At 42.2% G+C, this 19853-nt stretch overlaps 1 non-coding gene across 1 annotated transcript; it reads right to left on the bottom strand.

Annotated features, from left to right (window-relative positions):
- Window positions 1-8250: 8250 nt before the first annotated feature.
- LOC112665123 (small nucleolar RNA SNORD22) lies at window positions 8251-8374 on the bottom strand. The gene has a single exon (XR_003140234.1). It is a non-coding gene; the product is annotated as a small nucleolar RNA SNORD22 (small nucleolar RNA).
- Window positions 8375-19853: the final 11479 nt, after the last annotated feature.

The raw sequence follows: 19853 nt of genomic DNA on the forward strand, positions 1-19853 counted from the left end.
AGTGGTTTGGCGCCTGCCTTTGGCCCAGGGCGCAATCCTGGAGACCTGGGATCGAATCCCACGTCGGGCTCCCGGTGCATGGAGCCTGCTTCTCCCTCTGCCTGTGTCTCTGCCTCTCTCTCTTTCTCTCTCTGTGACTATCATAATAAAATAAAATAAAATAAAATAATAAAATAAAATAAATAAAAGAAAATAAATAAAATAAAATAAATTGATCCAAAATTTTTCCCAGCCTCCCTACTCTCCTGCTGTCACCAGGGCCAGCTTCCATGGCTACATGTGACCTGTGTAGCTGCCCTGGGCTGAGGCTTGGGCTGCTGAAGTTCTCAATAATCTGGACAGGGGAGCCCACATTTCCATTTTTCACACCCCCTCCCTCCCAGGTCATGTAGCCAGCTCTGGCTATGGTAAACTAGAGAAATCACAGCACCTCCACAGCGGTACTGGGCTCTTGGCCTCACTCTTCTTCTTCCTTCTCCCCAGTGGCAGGGGGGTACCCCAGGTAGGGTGGTGGTTGTGTTCCGTTTAAATGGTCTCTAGTCATTTCCTTTTCCTTTTCTGAGAACTTTCAAAGTGCTGAAAGGACAGGGAAGCTGTATTCAACACAAGGACTCACTTCCTCAGCAACTACCACCTAGGGAGCACCTACTGTGTGTCTGGAACTGTGCTGAGGCTGGGATGAGGAAACAGGTGCATGAATTGATCATGACAGTGCAGTCCGGTCGTTGCTGTGGTGATGGCTCAAAGGGCCGAAGGCCAGAAAGGAAGGTGCCACGAAGCCTCAACAGGAAGATGATTTTTCCTGGGTGGAAGGCAGGTGGCAGGCATTTAAACAGAGGAAGTGGGCGCAGTAAAGGCACAGTAAAGGCCAGGAAACTGGAAGGGTACTATAAAGGAGGTGGGGTAATAAATGAGCAGAGGGAGGGAGGTCACAGGGAGCTGGGTGTGGCCCCCCTAGGAGCCTGAAATTCATCAACGTTTTAAGGGAGGGATTTGAGTGATCATTTTGGCAGTTCAGCAGGAGGAGTGTACTGTGGTGTGGGAGACAGGCTGGGGGTGGGAGGGAGAACGCAGGAAAGTCACTGGCAAAATCCTTCAGCTCACAAACTCATCTCTTTTGCTTTAAAAAACATTAAATTGAGTTGTATTTTCTGTGCTGTTTAAAGAACTTGAGCCTTACCGTCACATTCTTTTCTCCAACCCAGACCAGTAATTGTTCAAAGTCACCAAGTCACAGCATCTTAATTTGGTGGTAAAATTCTCACAACACCTCTATAGCAAACAGTTTGTAAAGCACAGAAAACAGTCTGTGGCCAAACATTTTATGTTGGAGGGAGTTAAATAATAAACTAAGTTAAAAAGAAGGTATGCTATGAGGACCAGAGGAATAAAAATGATCTCTCTCTTTAACATGGCTCTTTATCTGGTTTACTGTAATAGGCGTGATCTGTTTTCTGCTTACAGGTGTCCACACTCTTAACTTTCTGGCTCAGTGCTCAGTTGTGCTTGGCAACCGGTGCTGCTAGAGGAAGAAGGTGAGTATATGATCACAGAGAAGATAAAGAGAAGATTCAGAAATTATTTCCTTACACATATTTAAAGCATGGAAAAATGCAGCTATTTCACCAAACACAAAAGAACTCAATTTCTCCTTGCAAAATACTCCCTCAGAGCCCAAAGCAATTATAAAGGACCCCGAGATTCCAAAGAACAGCTTGAAAAAATTCAGCCCCAGCAAAGTGCAGGTCTTCGCTGTGGTGGGGAGACAGGGACAGGACAGGACTGGGATGGTGCTCGGCTCTGGGAAGTTTGGTTCTTCCTACCGTACAGCACAGCGTGCTCACAGCTCCAGGCTGGCCACCCACTTCCTTTCCCCAGTGTCTGGAGCTAGAGTTGAGGACAGAAGGAAGTTACAAATCTCAATGTTATTCAGTGTCTACTTAGTTAATGGTCAGGATGGATTGATGTTTTTAAGAATCTTTTTTTTTTTTTTTTTTTTTTTTTTTTTTTTTTGCTGCAGCCCGAGTTCTTTCTGTTAAAGACCCCTGGGAACTTGTGTTTATTTCTCATCTTTACCAAGCTTCACGAAGGTTTCTTTCCCCACTTCTCATACAGAAACCTTCTGTGTGCTTCTTTCCCTGGAGACTCCTGCCCATCCTCACACATCGATCTGATCCAAGCACGAGTGTTCTGCTCTCAGTGGTGCTGTAAGAGCTCTGGAGCACAGGCTTCTGGCTTCTTGGTTCTTAGTGTCAAATGCAGCCGAGCAGAGCCTAGCACCTTGCTAGAGACTGAGACATCACCACTGCCTTCAATCCAAATGTATTTGGTTACAGGGAATCATGGATTACTGTGATTTATTTTGTTCTCCAACTGCAAAAGTTCTCCCAGGCTCTGGTGAAGTTCTTTATTCTAGCTGTCAGTACTTGTGCTATTAAGAATTTTTACACACACACACAGATTTATTTATACAAGTGTATATGTACCTTTGATTATACTAAGGTATGTAAATAATTAAATGCCAGTTTTGAAACGTCAACATGCTGCCGTGAAGATTAGTTTGTTTTTTCCTTGTTGATGAAGCTGAAGAATCCCTAGAATTCTCTTCATCCTTGTTCTCAGTGCCTGCAGGAAAGGCATTTAAAATATAATCTTTGCTACCTAAAAGTGTAATAATACCAGTAAGGAAATACAGGGATCATATCCATAGAAAGAACCAGGCATCACTTGGCCCAGGAAAGAAAGGATCTATCGCACTGTGTAATGGAGTTCATGGTCTCAGCAAGGACCTTTATAAAAAGCCTTACTACCACTTAATCAAGAAGCGCTGAGCATCTACTTCATATCCTGCACTGTGCTGGGCTTAGGGGAATCTAAGGAAGGTATGTATGGTAGTTGCCTGCAAGGAATGTACATACATTTTAGTGAGAAGATACATGGTAGCAATGAGTATGGAGTGTGACCATTCTCTGCATCACCATATTCCATGTTCACATTACACGCTGACTTAATTACTGAATTTGCCAATAAAGACAGACTAGGGCCACATAGAATGAAGTTACTGGTCTTGTGATTATACCTCCGATCCCCTTCCTGCATTACTAATCTCTCCCCTTGCTTTCAGTCATTCCCATCATCATGCAAACAGGCCCTTGACTTGGTCCCAGGCCTTTTGCCTATTCTTCTAAGTCATCCAGTCATCATCTGGCTGCTAATAGCTCTAGGATTTCTATCTCACTCTCTGCCTTTTTGTAGGACGTCTAGATTTTCAGTCAACTGGCACCATAACACTGCTTTGTGAGATTCTTGCAGGCACTTCGAACTTACCTTCTGAATTTCCCCCACATCAAATCTCCATAAATGTTATAGGTCCAACCACCTGCTTCTCAGATCAGACACAGGCAGTCAGTCATTCATAATTCTTTACTCCTCACGTAAAATCATCAGCAAACCCTTTTATGTCTATTTCCAAATATATCTTAAATCCATCTACTTCTCTCCATTCCAGTTCAAGTTACCATCTTTCACCTGATCTATTACATTCATTTCTTTTTTTTCTTAACTTTTTATTTATTTATTCATCTAAGCAATCTCTACACCCAACATGGGGCTCAAACTTACAACCCTGAGATCAAGAGTTGCATGCTCTTCCAACTGAGCCAGCCAGGCGCCCCTACCCCCCACATTTATTTTTTTCCCCACATTCATTTCTTAACTTCTACTTCCACTCTTGCTGTTCTTCAGTCTACTCTCCACACAGTAGCCAGAGTGATCTTAAAAAGTTGAGTTTATATACATCAGTACCTTCCTTAAAGATCTTTAATGGCTTCCCAATACAATTCTAAGATCCTTCACATGGCTTACCAAGCACCCCGGCACCTCTCCAGTTTCACTCCATGCCCTTTCTATCCTTATTCACTATGCTCCAGACAAACCATTCTAAGTCCAGTATCTCCAGTGTGCCAAGTTCTTCCTCTTGTTTCTGGAATCACATACTGGTTCCTTGGGCTAGCATGCTCTTGACTCTAGCTCTTCCTAGTGGCTGACGCCTTCACCTCTTTAGGTCCCAGCTTGTTACCTCCTCAGAAAGGTCTTTTCTGATTATCCATCAAAACACCCACCCATCCCCAACACACACACACACACACACACACACACACACACATCATTTTGTATCACAACATCCTATTTTTGTTCCTAACAGCATTGTTTATTCTATCTCACCCACTCCATGAAGTCAAGAAATGGATTTTTCTTATCACATATTCACCAGCATCTAGCACAGTGCTTACATTCTAAGAGGAATCAGTAAATATTTCTTAAATGAATGAGAGAAATGAAGGACCCATGTGAATTTGGGTGGCCAGGAAAGATTTCATGGTGGTTGTGATACATGAGGCAGTCCCTATAATAAAGCTGGGGGTGGAGGACCCAAATAACACAAATGATGGAATGGACGTAGGGAAGAACAGGGGAAGATGATCAGACCAGTTGACACTAAAGGAACAGCTGCACTAAAATAGTCTTTTGAGTAATAGAATGAAATTGAAAAGAAAGAGAAGGAAGAATGGCCCCAAAAGCCAAGAAATCTCATCTTGATGTGGGAAGCTGTAGAAACCACTTTTTGGTGTAATCGGGGAAATTACATGATAAGATAATTACTGTATAAAATGGGTTTGACAGGGGCATGCAGAATGGATTGAAGCAGGGAACAGCCCAAAAGCTGGGAAAGCTGACTGGTGGCATGCAAAAGTCCTCCAGTGGAGGAGGACAAGGAGGTGAGGCTGCTGGCAAAGGAGAGTGAAAGGTGGAGCCAAGAGAGCTGTGAGGGAAGAACTCCCAAGATTTCATCAGATACTGGGGGGAAAAAAGAAGGAGGAGTCAAGATGCCAAGATTTTGAGACAAAGAAACTGAAAGAAAGAATCATGCACAGTGTTGGAAAGGACAAACCCTCTGCTCTGCAGTAGTCCCGGCAGGTGGGCCATCCAGTAACAGGAGGCCATGCTATTGAATGTCATTGGTTCCAATATTTAGAACCACAATGAATCAAGCTTCTTTTAGCTTTTTGTCCATCACAATTTCACCCTTATGAGTAAATACAAAACAAGGACAGTCCTTAGTTCATATGCCAGCCTTTCAGATATTTGAAAACAGCTATTAGGTCCCTCCTAATTTTCTTCTTTCCTGGCTAGTCCCCTTCCTAGCCCATCAAACAATACCCACGAAGTCCCAAGTTTTGAGTTCCCTAACAGCTCCCATAGTTCTATTCTTTTTTTTACAGTTTATAACCTTCTTGAATGTACACTGCTAAGAACTAAAGACAGTATTTGGTGCCCTCGTACTCTCTGATCAACATAGAGCACAGTGAGACAATTGCCTCCTTTTATCTAAACACAGTTCTTCTAAAAGGACAAAGTTTACCTCCCTGCCTCCCGACCCTCCCCCTCCCCCGCTGCTCTTACTATGGGATTACTTTGGAATTTTAGGAAATGAAAACCCCAAGATCTTTTGCATGTAAAACAAGTCATTACTCCTAATTCCATATATTTTTTGCTTATTTTTTATCTTGAATCCAGAATTTTACAGTTAATTCCTCTTTAATTTCAATGCTAATTTTGACCTATCATTCCAGAATCCTAAAGTCCTTAAAAACCTGTTCTAACATCCTTTGCATTGGTTCTGATTTTTGTATCAAGTATGTTAAGACTTTCATCCAAGTGATGAAAGGTCCCAGAATAAAATCCTGAAGTTCACAACTATAGCTACATTTTTTAAATCCATTTGTTTTTATTGTGGTAAAAAATTAAAAAATACATAACAAAATTTACCACTTTACTAAGTGTATAGTTCTGCAGTATTAAGTACATCATTCTCATGCAGCCATCACCACCATCCATCTCCAGGACTCTTTTCATCTTGCAAAACTGAAACTCAATACCCAATAAACAATCATTTCCCATTTTCCCCTTCATCCAGCCCTGGCAACCACCATTCTATTCTCTGTCTCTATGATTTTGACTACTCTAAGTACCTCATATAGGTGGAAACATATGGTATTTGCTTTTTATGACTGGCTCATTTCATTTAGCATAATGTCCTCAAGGTTCATCCACATGGTAGCATGTGTCAGAGTTTCCTTCCTCTTTCAGGCTATATAATACTCCACTACATGTATTTAGCATTTTATTGATCCATTCCTTTGTCTATGGACACTTAGGTTACTTCTATCTTTTGCTATGGTGAATCATGTACACATGTGTGTACAAATATCTGTTTGAGTCCCTGCCTTTACTTCTTTTCTCTTTAACTATTTTTCCCCTAAACTTATTTTAACTTCTTTTCAAATCTTTTTACTTCTTTAACTACAGAGGTGAAATTGCTGGATCATACGGCAATTCAAAGCTTAAATTTTTGAGGAACTGCCAATACAGTATCCCACAGTGGCTAGATACCATTTTACATTCCCAACAGGAATGTGCAAGGGTTCTACTTTTTCTACATCCTTATCAATATTTGTTATTTTCTGGGTTTTTAATTTTTATTTTTTAGATTCTATTTATTTATTCATGAGAGACACAGAGTGGCAGAGACATAGGCAGAGGGAGAAGCAGGCTCCCCGATTGGGAGTCTGATGAGGGACTCAATCCTGGGACCCTGGGATCATGACTTGAGCCAAAGGCAGATGTTCAACCACTGAGCCACCCAGGTGTCCCTTAATTTTTATTTCTTTTTTCTTTCTTTCTTTCTTTTTTTTTTTTTAAAGATTTTATTTACTTATTCATGGCAGACACAGAGGGAGAGGCAGAGACACAAGGCAGAGGGAGAAGCAGGGTCCATGCAGGGAGCCTGACATGGGACTCGATCCTGGGTCTCCAGGATCACACCCTGGTCTGAAGGCAGCACTAAACTGTCGAGCCGGGCTGCCCCTTAATTTTTATTTCTTAAAAGATTTTAAGTAATCTCTATATCCAACATGGGGCTCAAACTTAAAACTCTGAGATCAAGGGTTGCATGCTCTACTGATTGAGCCAGCCAGGTACCCCTGGGTTTTTTAAATAATAGCCATCCTAATGAGTGTGAAGTGGTATCTCATTGTAGTTTTGATTTGTATTTCGTGATGACTAGTGGTGTTAATCATCTTTTCATGTGCTAAGGGACTATTTGTATATCTTTAGAGAAATGTCTATTTAAGTCCTTTGCCCATTTTTGAATTTTATTTGTGTGTGTGCATGTGTTTGTGCATTGAATGGTAGGAGCTCTTTATATATTCTAGAAGCAATCCTTTATCAGAAATATGATTTATAAAAATTTTCTTTCATTCCGTGGACTGCCTTTTTACTCTACTGGTAGTGTCCTTTGATATATAAACGTTTTAAAATTTTAATGAAGTTTACCTTGTCTATTTTTTCTTTTCTTGCCTGTGCTTTTGGTGCTGTATCCAAGAAATCACTGCCAAATCCAATGTCATGAAGGTTTTCTTCTAAGAGTTTTAGTTAGAGCTAACCTTAGACTGACATCAATTCAGTAATTTATTAATTTTTAAATGTACTTTTGCAATCACTTATAAGCCTATTACCACCCAGCTCACATTTTACATCTACTTATTAAGTAACTGATTCTTTTATTTTTTTAGTCAGAACGTACAAAACTAGGAACTATGGATACAGCAGCAAAATAGGCATGATTGTATCCTGTCCTCATCAAGTTCATAGTCTGCTAAAAAAGTCAGACATTGAACAAGTCATTACAAACACAGGTATGGCATGACTGAGGAAAAGGAAGTTGCCGACATGAAGACTAAAAAACATTACCTGGAAAGGTTTTTATCAAATTTCTTGGGAATATTTGATTTATTGGTCTGTTAACCAAACAGAAAAGAGATAGTTTCACTAACTATGATTCCTAATGCTGATTACTGCTTTCTTTCCTAAGTGCTCACAGACTTTTACTTATTTAAGAGTCCACTCTAGATGCTACTGGGGACAAAGAGCCCTTGATCTTCAGACTCTGGAGTCTCTCATTTTATGGATTTTGAAACACTAGGACCACATTTGTCTTTGTATTTTGGTTCTCTGAAACTAAAAATCCAAAAGTATCTTAACTTTTCCTAGACTGTTCTCTGAAGTAACATCTAGAACTTCTTTTGCTATCTCACAGCATTATGCATCTGTATATGAAGATCTGAACTCATTTCTTTTTACTTCACCAAATGATTTATTCCCTTTTCCCATATTTGGAAATCCCTTATGATCCCTCAGACAGTTCCTTCTAGAGCAAGCTTCCTCCTTTCCCCCAGCCAGCCCCAGTGGTTCACCTTTACATGCTCTGGGACTAGGACAGGAGGTAAGACATGTGACTGTTTCTTCACTGGGAAGGATCTGAACTCATTAAAAACAACCTGGCACTACGTAGTCACCTACGCTTTCATCCATCCCAACAATGTTTGGCCCTTTTGGCTTGAAGATTGGTTCCATTCCTAGGAAAGACTTATTAGGGAGGAGAGAAGGATCTGGAGTTAAATGGTTTCTTTTGTTGTTCCTCTATTAAATCCTTTTCCCCAGATACTGGGCCTATTTTTTACTTCTTATTTTCTCAGAATGTAGCTTAGAGGCCTTTAGCTTTCCCCCCTGCCATACCTCATCCAAGCCTCTGGTATCATGGGTAAAAATTGGGGAAGTTGGGAGCCAGTGTTCTTTGGGGTTGAGGAAGTGCTAAGTATGAAGGGATGATGTAGCATCTATGTGCAGACAACTGGACATAAGGGCAGGGAGGGTGAGAGGTTTGGAAAAGCTATGGAAATATGAATTCCTCCACATGGAGATGAGTGTGGATTATTTCTCCATGGAAGTAAGAGAAGAGAACCAAACGGAGGGCAAAGAACTAAGTCATGAAGGACTGGCACAGTCAAAAGTGGGGGAAGAAGTTCCAGCAAAAGAAACTGAAATTTATAGTATAAGAAGAAACCCTAGAAATGACCCTAGCCCACCTCTCTCATGTAACTGATGGGGAAATGGTTGTCCAGATAAAGAATCAATCACTGAAGTAGCTACAAAAGTATAGAGTTACCCCTGAGGGGGTGAAAGAGTGGCTTTTAAGAAATAGGAGGTGATCCACAAGGCCAAATGCTACTGAGGAATCAAGAAAGGTGAGAACACTAAGAATGGTTCTCAAAATTGATCAACTGATGCTGTGGTCTCCTGGAGGGCATTTCTGGTAAAGAAATGGAAGGCAGATGACCAGGGAAAAGGGTCTGAGTATAAAAGAGACTGGGGGCCATGGAATTATACACACTCAGTAGGTTTGGCAGTACTAGTCAAGAGAAATAGGATGATAGGTAGAAGGAAAACAGAAATAAAGTTTAAGATCATGGAAATATTATTTTAAGAGAGGAAGAGAAGAACCAATTGAATGGCAGGGACTGAGGATTCAAGAGAACTCATGCCATCCTTGGCAGAAAGATCACAAGAAGGAGGTAAAGAATCAGAGCATGGTGGAGGTAAGCTTTGGAGAAAGGAAAATACCAAAAGGAAGGAGGCAAGCAAAAGGAAAGCAACACTCCAGAGGACAGATGTGGGGATGTGGACAGAGATCAAGCTGACCCTGAGGTCAAAGGTGGGAGTCTGAGTCCTGCCTCTGCCTCCTACTCAATTATTGACTCTGATCTCTCTGAGCCACCTGCTTTAAATTTCAGTGTCACAGAGTTTTTGGGAGATGGATATCAGATAACATATGTGCATATGCCTAGCACAAGCTGAGTTATCAGAGCATTTTTGAGATTTACCTCAGGCTTGCAATGCAGAGATCTGAAATGGCTGTTCTATTGAGTAAATTCGAAAGCTTCACAGATGTGCTGGCTGGGCTGTTAGAAGATTCTAGCTGGAGCTGGGAACTGTTTCTTCTTTCAGAAGGGAGACCCACAGAGCCTTCTTGTTGCTCTCCTGGCACTGAAAGTTCACACAGAAAAGCCTTGGAGAAAGCTGCACCAGAGAGGAAATTCTAAGATGGGATGATGGTAGCAGCAGGACTAAAGTATTCCCTGGCACATCCAAGCCCAACTGGCCCAACATGATGGATTTTTTTAAAGGGTTACAGTGAGGTCACCAGATTCTCAGGCGCTTCCCTCTTCCTTCTTTAAAGTTCAGAATCATCAAATTAGGGGACCAAACCCCATCCCTGACCACATAAAAAGAAAAATGAGGCCTGCCTCTGACTCAGACTTTTCATAAAGAATGAAAGATGCTGTGCAATCAGAGCCATAGATTCTCAGGGTGGGTGGAGACTTTAAAAGCCACTTATTCCAGCTCCTGGATGGTGTATGACCCTTTACAACACTCTAGCTAAATGCCAGTGTAAGCTCAAAATCCTCCGTGACAGGATTCTTCTAAAGTAGCCCAATTCATCTATGGCCAACTTGGATTATTTCACAGATTTTCCTTATATGAACCTAAAGTCTGTATGTCCCTATAGCCTACACACTGGTCTGAATGTGGTCTTCAGCCCCTTTGATCCCTCCTCCTTGATGGTCCTTCTCCAGTTGGCATGTTTGCTTATTTCTGCTAGCAAATCTGGCTCCCACAAATCTGGCACAGTTCTCTGGGTGTGCTCTGAGCTGTGCGGGATGGAACAGGACCATCACCTCCTTCATTCCAGGTACCACAGCACATTTAGAATTTTGAGAAACACATCATACTATTGATTCACACTGAACAACCTTATTGTGGGCAATTGATTTTGAAATCAAGAACTTTGTATTTATTCCTAGTAAGTTTTATCTCATAATATTTGGCCCAGGATAAAAAAAAAAGATATTGGCATGGACATATCAAATATATCCATCATTTATTCACTCATTCATTCAGCCATTCAATAAGCTATTCTTCCTGGTTTTATGTCTTTAGTAAGTATATCCAGCCTGCACCCTCTGGTTATTCAGTTGTATTTTTTCCTCAAACTATTAAATAATATGTCCAAATGGGCAGAGGCCTAGAGGCCTACCAGACAACACAAAACACTTCTCTGAAAAAAGATTGACTACTGAATTGGTTACTTTATTAATTTAGCAAATACATTCAATAAATATGTATTGATGCCCTACTATGTGCCAGGTCATGATCTATGTGCTGAAGAAACGTCCAGCAGTGAACAAGCCAGACAAGGTTCCTGGTGATTATAGGGGAGGGAGACATAGCATAATAAAAATAAAAACAAAAAATAATAATGGCTGACATTTATTGAGCATTTCCTATGTGCCAGGCATTGTTCTAAACACTGTACATGTTTACTCTTCACAAGGTCTTGTGAGGTAAATACTATCATTATTCCCATTTTCTAGATTAAGAGTCCTGAGACACAGAGGAGTTAAGTCACTTGCTCAAGATCACACAGATCCTAAAAGATGGAGCATCAACCTAGGCAGTCTGGCTGTAGAGCCTGTGTTAGCCACCGGGCTTCTGTTGTACCTCTACAAAAGTAAATGCTAAATTAAACATACACATAAACGCGTAAGGAAATATTCCACCTGAGAGAGAGTCATGTTTAAGCTGAGGTCTAGATGACAAGCAGGAGTCAATATCACAAGAATTGAGGGGAGAACAAGAGGCAGGGCATGAGGCTGAGGGGTGAGCAAGGGTCCTGTCATGTGGGGTTAGGTAATACCAGGGATTCAACTAGTTATGAATATACATAACTGTTTCAGTATTCAACCTACACATACCCATCTTGCCCACAAATATACAGTGAATGATACCTTACCCCTACTCTGTGATACAGGACCCTTCTTCTGGCCAGTTCCCTTCCAGCTGTCACCATCAGTGTAGCACAGCAAGATGCACTCTGGATGCACAATCAGGACCCAGAATCCATTACAGTTCCTCCATGCTATGTGACCTTGGCCAAGTCACAGCCTCTCTGATCCTTCAGTTTCTGGGGATTTTTCCCATTGCTCATTCCCAGAGTAGAACCACTAAGGTACTGAGCATTTGGGGATACTTCAACTTAGGGAGCAATCACTTATCCTTTCCCCTTCCTGAGCTCTTCCGTCCTCATCTCCATAGGGCCCAGGTAAGCTGTATCTAACTTTATGCATCTGGCTTCAGTTACTAACCACTCCAGGGACTGCTCTCTCATCTCCCAGAAGCCCTGCTGGTTTGACCCCATCAAGTTCTACTTACCCAAGTGTTATACAACCCTCCCCTTAATTACACACTCAATCAGTTCCTTCCGAGCTCAGCAATTTGTGGTCTCTGGGCATCCCCGGGCTGCTTTCCTGGATGTAGCTCCCAGGCTGGGCCTTGGCAAGCCTCTGAAGTGCCGACTCGGTTTCTAAGGCCATGGTGCCCAGAGCTGAAAGCCTTGCTGCTATTTCACACTCTATTTCCTTCCAAATTAATTCTCTGATGAATACTGTCCTTTGCAGTGATTCAATGCAGGCCATTTCCTTACATCTCTCCTTTACCTTTGAGACTTTTAATCTCTCTTGAATCCAGATTTTCCTCTGCGGAAAGCCTGCCTCAGAGAAAAATGCCCTGCTTTCCCAACCAATATATACAGCCCCACCACCACTGGCCCCAATCTCACAGCATTCATCCTTTACTGGCTAAGCTAGGCTATATCTTTGATTTTTTTTTTTAAGATTTATTTATTTATTCATAGAGACACACACAGAGAGAGAGGCAGAGACACAGACAGAGGGAGAAGCAGGCTCCATGCAGAGAGCCTGATATGGGACTCGATCCAGGGTCTCCAGGATCACGCCCTGGGCTGCAGGCGGTGCTAAACCGCTGCGCCACCAGGGCTGCCCTATATCTTTGATTTCAAAGCACATACCTGCCTTCTCTAAAATACTTGGCAGCACAAGGAGTGACTCAAACTTCTGGACATATGGGGAGCTGCTGAATTCTAGTTTAAGGCCCAAACACATGAAGATGCAGATTCTAAGTTTGCACTTGAGCAGCTACCATGTTCCGGATCTTTCATATAGTAATTTTGCTTTCACTCTCTACCACTTGCCCCCTCCCACTCACAGAGAGCATCCTCCTTCTCAACATACAAATGAAGAGAGGCTCTGAGTTGTCCAAGGTCACAGGGCATAGGAAAGTGGTAAGACTGGAATCTAAATCCCTGACTCTTTACTCCAAGGTAGATGCTTCTACCATCCCATAAGTGGCTGAAACTCCCCTAAAATAGTCACTAGGATCTTATCACCAATGGCACAGTATCCAGGACTGGATGCCCATGCCTTAGGAACCCTCAGAAGAACACTCAGAACACTGCCTGAGGAACACTCAGAAGACGTTTTTTGAGCAATAATACAAGCAATGCCCTACATTTGTATAGCACATTTCTCTTCACGTTATTAAGTGTATGACATACCTAATCTGTGAGAACCCTGGGATGATTCTGTGAAGGAGACACTATATTACAGTATCATTTCACAAATGAGGATATACTGCTTGTTAAATAGCAAGTTAACAGATTTACCCAAAATCACACAGATGGTACATAAGGAAGTAGGACTTGAACTCACAGCCTGTGACTCCAAGACCAGTGCTCTCTCAAGTTCTGGCACTAGTTTGGATCTTTACTTCCAAAATGGGAGTTTTGGGACATTCTACTCACCCCCCTACACACCACCCCGCACTCCAAGTCCAACCTTCAGGGAAGCTTACATTTCAAAAGCCAGGTAGAGAAAAAGCAGTCCTGGGAAGACTAGTTGTGTATTGAGGATAGTGCTTTTCAGCTCTCTCTCTCCCCACCTTTACTTAGACAGGAACCAGGTTCCTAGAAGCTGGCAGTGTGGACTGGGAGGGTCAGGACTGTGAGGCCAGTTCCCTCGGCCACCAGGAGGTAGGGATTGAACAGAGCAGAGCCCTCTTCCTAAAGAACTCCCCAGCCAGGCAAAGGAACTCAAGACTTTCTCTTAGCAACTCCAGGGTACACAGGGAACCTCAGCTTTAGCCCCAAGGTTGAAGAATGATACTTCCCTGGCATATAGTAAACAAAATAGTTGCTCTTAACTCCTCCCATCATCCTTTGCAGATAGATGGACAGCACCCAAAAGGATTCCAGCTGAGGAGAAGGGGTGCCAGGTACCACTTGCAAAGACCTGAGTTGCTTACAATAAATACAAACAGGTCAGCATGCCAGGTCCCAGTGCACTGAGGACTGGGGATGAGGTGAGATGGGGACTCTGTCTTCCTCCTTCTCTGCAGGTGGGCCCTTCAGAGTTTTGAACACCTTATGTCCTTTTGAACCGTCTACATGAAACTATTAGAGAGGTCTCAGCACATAAGAGTGACTGGCCTTGTCTAATGACAGTTATTTCATCTCAGTGCCTGCCAGAGCCAAGAGCTCTGTGAGTAAGATAAGCCATGTGGCCCCAGGGAGGATCTGTCAGGTGAATTCCTGTTGAAGTCAATCTACCCAAGCAAGCCTGGGTATGTGGGAGAAGAGTGACCACTCTACTCTATCTTGGGAGGCCCTAACTTTGGCCATCCAAGGAGAGACCCATGCTGCAAATCCTTTTAACCTTACAGCAGACATTAAGAGAAACGACTCAAGGCCAAGGGCAGGTTAGGAGTTTATTTTATTTTTTTTAAAGATTTTATTTATTTATTCATGATAGACACACACACAGAGAGAGAGAGAGAGAGAGAGAGGCAGAGGGAGAAGCAGGCTCCATGCAGGGAGCCCGATGTGGGACTCGATCCCAGGTCTCCAGGATCACGCCCTGGGCCAAAGACAGGCGCTTAAACCGCTGAGCCACCCAGGCTGTCCAGGTTAGGAGTTTATGAAGTGCTTTTCACATCCATTCTCAGGAAGATTGTCAAGTAGGCAAATATTAACATCCCTGTTTAATAGTTGGGGAAACACAAGTTCAGAGAAGTTAAGTGACTTGCCCACTGCCACATAACTGGTGAGCAAGGGAGCCAAGGTCCCTCTGTACACACAGGCACACTCCCCCCGGTAAGGGATAATAGAGGAAGCACTTCTGCAGTGAGGGGAGCTAAAAAGCACACTCCCAAAGCTTCCTACAAGGTGAAGAACCTGTCACAGCTCAGAATCTAGAGGGGAGAAATAGCAAAAAGACTTTGAAGGCCCTTACATTTACTCAATTAATTCTCACAAAAACCCTAATTAGTAGGTATAATCATTTCCACTTGACATGAAAGGAAAAACCGACTCAGAAAACCCTGTCCAGGGGTCACAAAGAGGCACATAGTATTGCCAGAATTTGAACCCCCAGAAGCTGGCTTGTTTTCCCTTACTCCATGGTTCCTCCTGGTGGTGAGTGGGGAAGAGTGCACAGAAGCTACCTTTGTACCAAGCAAAGGGAGTTCAGAATCCATTCAATAAATCTTTGCTCAAGTCCACTTTGTGCCAAATCTTGTACTTGGCTCTAGGAACACAATAATGAACAAGACAGATGGCCCTCTACTGAGAGACAAGTAGAAACATGAGAGGTATCTCAATGAGCAGGGATTAGGTGGGCAAAGGGTGTGTCAGGGGATAGTGAATACGTACTGAAGTCCAGAGACCAGAGGAGTGGGATTTCCTTTTTCTAAAACAGTTCAGTTTGGCTGGAACGGGGCAGGGTGGGGGTGTGGGGATGGGTAATGTGTGCTATGTGAGGGGGTGTGAGGGATGAGGCTGGACAGGTAAGCTGGGGAAAGGTCTAAAAGAGAAACAAAAGGCAAGAAGGGATAGGACTCATTAGGAAGTCACTTAGTAACCCAAGAGGATAATTATGGGCCCCAGGATAGTAGTGACAGAAGGGATGTGTTCATTTATTCAACAAATGTTTGAGTGCTAGCATGTGTTAGGCACTATTGGTGTTAGAGGCATATCAGTCTGTCTTTATGGAGTTTGCATTCTATCAAGAAAAAAAAGCACATCAAACATTGATAAATACTATGGTCAGAGAAAAAAAAACACAGGATTAGGTTGATTGGTTGATTAGGGCTGCCATAACAAAATACTACAGAGCTAGTTGCTTAAACCACAGAAATGTATTTCCTCACAGTTCTGGAGGCTATAAGTCCCAGATCATGGTATCAACAGGATTGGTTTCTTATGAGGCCTCTCTCCTGTGCTTATGGATAGCCACCTTCTCCCTGTGTCTTCACATGGTCTCCCTCTGTGTCGGTGTCCTAATTACCCCTCTCATGAGGATCCTTATAAGTCACTGGATTAGGGCCCACTTATATGACCTCTTTTTACCTTAGTTCTCTTTAAAAGCCCTATCTCCACACATAGTCACATTGAGGTACTGGGAGTTATGACTTCAACATATGAATTTTGAAGGGACATAATTCAGCCTGCAACACAAAGTGACAGAATGTAACTAAGGCTGGAGGTAGAGGGAAGAGAAAGGCCTCAAATGTTTTACGTAGGATAATATGGGGAGGGCCTCTCTGAGATGGAACTGATCTGAGGTGAGGACATGATGCAGGGCTATGTGGCATGAGAACAGCCAGATGGCTATTGCAGCTGGAGGATGAGGATGTCATAAAGCCTTGATGACTGGCTCTTTGAGGTGGGAAGCTGGGGTGAATTCTGAGCAGAAGAGTGACATGATCCAACCACATTTTAAAAGCACCTATGCTGAGAAGTTGGGGGAGAAGGAAGAGCAGAAATAGTAAGAGATGATGCTAAGACTAAGTAGCAATGGAAATCTTGAGAGGTGGTCAGCTCTGGATACAGTTTGAAGAGGGACACAATAGGATTTACTGATGCATTAGATGAAGGATATGAGAAACAAGGGGGAGGCAAGGGTAATTCCCAAGTTCTTAGCCCAAGCAACTGAAGGAAGGGTGGTGCCATCTACTTAGATAGGGAAGCCTGTGGGAGAAGTATGTTTGAAGAGGCAGGAGAATTAAGAGTTTATCGTGGACAATGGGAAGTTAATATAAATTAAATATATTAAATATCCACGTAGAAATGTTAAGTAGACAGTTGAAAATGACATGAGAATTCAAGGGAAAAGTCCAGGTTGAAGGTATAAATTTAGGAGGCATTATGTAAAAATATTTTAAACTATGGAACTACTTGCAGGAAAGAATATCCAATGGAAAAAAGTCAGTCTCTTCAACAAATGATGTTGGGAAAACTGGATACCAACATGCAGAATGAAACTGGACCACTTTCTTATACCATACACAAAGATAAATTCAAAAGAGATCAAAGACCTAAATGTGAGACAGGAAACCATCAAAATCCTAGAGGAGGACACAGGCAGCAACCTCTTTGACCTCAGCCATAGCAACTTCTTACAAGACATGTCACGGGAAGTAAGGGAAACAAAAGCGAAAATGAACTCTTGGGACTTCAAGATAAAATTTTCTGCACAGCAAAGGAAACAATCAACAAAACTAAAAGGCAACCTACAGAATAGGAAAAGATACCTGCAAGTGACATATCTGATAAAGGGTTAGTATTCCCAAACCTATAAAGAACTTCTCAAATTCAATACCCAAAAAACAAATAATCCAGTTAGGAAATGGGCAGAAGACATGATTAGACACTTTTCTAAGGACATCCAGATGGCTAAGAGACACATGAAAAGATGTTCAACACCACTCATCACCAGGGAAATACAAATCAAAACGATGAGATACCACCTCATGCCAGTTAGAATGGCTAAAATTAACAACACAAGAAACGACAGGTATTGGTGAGCATGCAGATAAAGGGGAACCCCTCTTGCACTGTTGGTGTGAATGCAAGCTGGTGTAGCCACTCTGGAAAACAGTATGGAGGTTCCTCAAAAAGTTAAAAACAGAACTACCCTACAACCCAGAAGTTGTACTACTAGGTATTTACCCAAAGGATGTAAAAACACAGATTCAAAGAGGTATATGCACCCTGATGTTTATAGCCACATTATCAATAATAGCCAAACTATGGAGAGATCCCAAACATCCATCAACCAATGAATGGATAAAGAAGATCTAGTATATATACACAATGGAATATTACTTAGCCATCAAAAATGAAATCTTGCCATTTGCAATGATATGGATAGAACTAGAATGTATTATGCTAAGTGAAGTCAGTCAGAGAAAGAAAAATACCATGTGATCTCACTCATGTGGAATTCAAGAAAGAAAACAGATGAACATATGGGAAAGGGGAAAAGAAAAAAGGAAAGAGGGAAACAAACTATAATAAACTCTTTACGAATAAAGAACAGAGAGTTGATGGAGGCAGGTGAGGGATGGGCTAGATGAGTGATGGGTATTAAGGAAGGCACTTGTAATGAGCACTGGGTGTTGCGTGTAAGTGATGAACCACTGAAACCTACTCTAGAAACCATTGCACTGTATGTTCACTAACTAAAATTTAAGTAAAAACAAATAAAAAATAAAAAACAAATGAACACATAAAAAGCAGAACCAGACCTATAAAAAAATAAACTATGAAACTGCTTGAGATCATGTAGGGGGCTGTGCATAGGAGAAAATGTAGAGAAAAGATCCAAGGACTGAGCCCTGAGATACTCCAACACTCAGAAATTAGGAAAATGTAGATTCAGCAAAAATTAAGAAGTTGAGAAGTTGGAGGAAAACCCAGAGAGTATTTGTCATGGAAGCCAAATGAAGAAAATATTCCACGACTACTGATGAGAAGCTAAGACTGGAAATTGGCTGTTGGATTTAGCACTCAGAGGTCACTGATGATGTTGACAAAAGCTGTTTCCATGGAGTGGTGGGGTGAATACTTAATCATAGTTGGTTCAAGAGAGAAAGGGAAGAGAAGAATCAGAGATGGCAAGTGTAAACAACTCCTTTCAGAAGTTTTGCTGTAAAGGGGGAGGTAGCATAATAGTTCAAAGATGTGGGAAAAAATTTCAAGACAGGAGATTTTACGGCATATTTGTATGCTAATGGGAATAATTAGGGTAGGAAGATGAGAGTAACAATTCAGAAAAAAGATAATTGTAGGAGTCTCAGTGTAGAGCTGGAGGTTGGTCTTGGATAGGAGCATGGATGGTTCATTCTTAGTAAGAGGAAGGAAGGAAGGTCTTATAGGTGAAGAGAGTTGGCGGTAGTCGGGGGCCGGGATATAGGATTCTCTTCCATTGCTTTTACTTTCTTAGTGAAAGTAGAAATATAGTAATTAGTAGAGTGAGGATGGGGAGGGACAGTGGTAGTCAAATGAAAAGATGTGGATAGACTGAAACAGTAAACAGGAGAGACTTATAGAACTTAACTGATTAGACATGGAAAACGTGGGAGGAAAAAGACAAGGATGGATTTCTGGTTTGACACCTGAGTGGATGGTGGAGTGTCTTTCATTCAGATACAGAAGGCTGAGGGAGGAGGTCTGAGAGGAGAGGGGGGTTTGATTCTGACACAGAAAATTCTGTGCCTCTGGGACATCCAAGTGGTCATGAGTGTCTGAAGCTCAGATGAAAAAACCTCAGCCAGAAAAGTAGGTCTGGGAGTTGTCAACATAAAGACGGTTAGAAGTGGACAAGTTTTTTGACTGCTATTTTCCCGAAGAGGTAAAGACATTGGTGGTTTAAGATCAGTGCAAGTTTGAAAGAGATTCTGGGGAAGAATAAGAAAATTGATAAGGAATAGGAAATAGGGAGACCATCTGGTACCCCTGGGGCCTGGTAAAGGTGGAGTTCATATTCTGAGAGTGATTCCAGCCCTCCACTGCAGAGCCCTCATCCTTGCTCCTGGAGCTACAGCCACCAGAAGCCGAGTGTCTGTCCTGCATCTTCCAGGTGGGTCTCCACAGCAGGGCTCCATCTCCTGAGCAGCAAGGTCCCCTGACCTTCAAGCTTACTTTCTACCTACACATAATACCCTTTCCCCCTTACTTAACTGGTTAATTCCTATTCACC

Source organism: Canis lupus, chromosome 17, assembly GCF_003254725.2.
Source record: "Canis lupus dingo isolate Sandy chromosome 17, ASM325472v2, whole genome shotgun sequence".
NCBI lineage: Eukaryota > Metazoa > Chordata > Mammalia > Carnivora > Canidae > Canis > Canis lupus.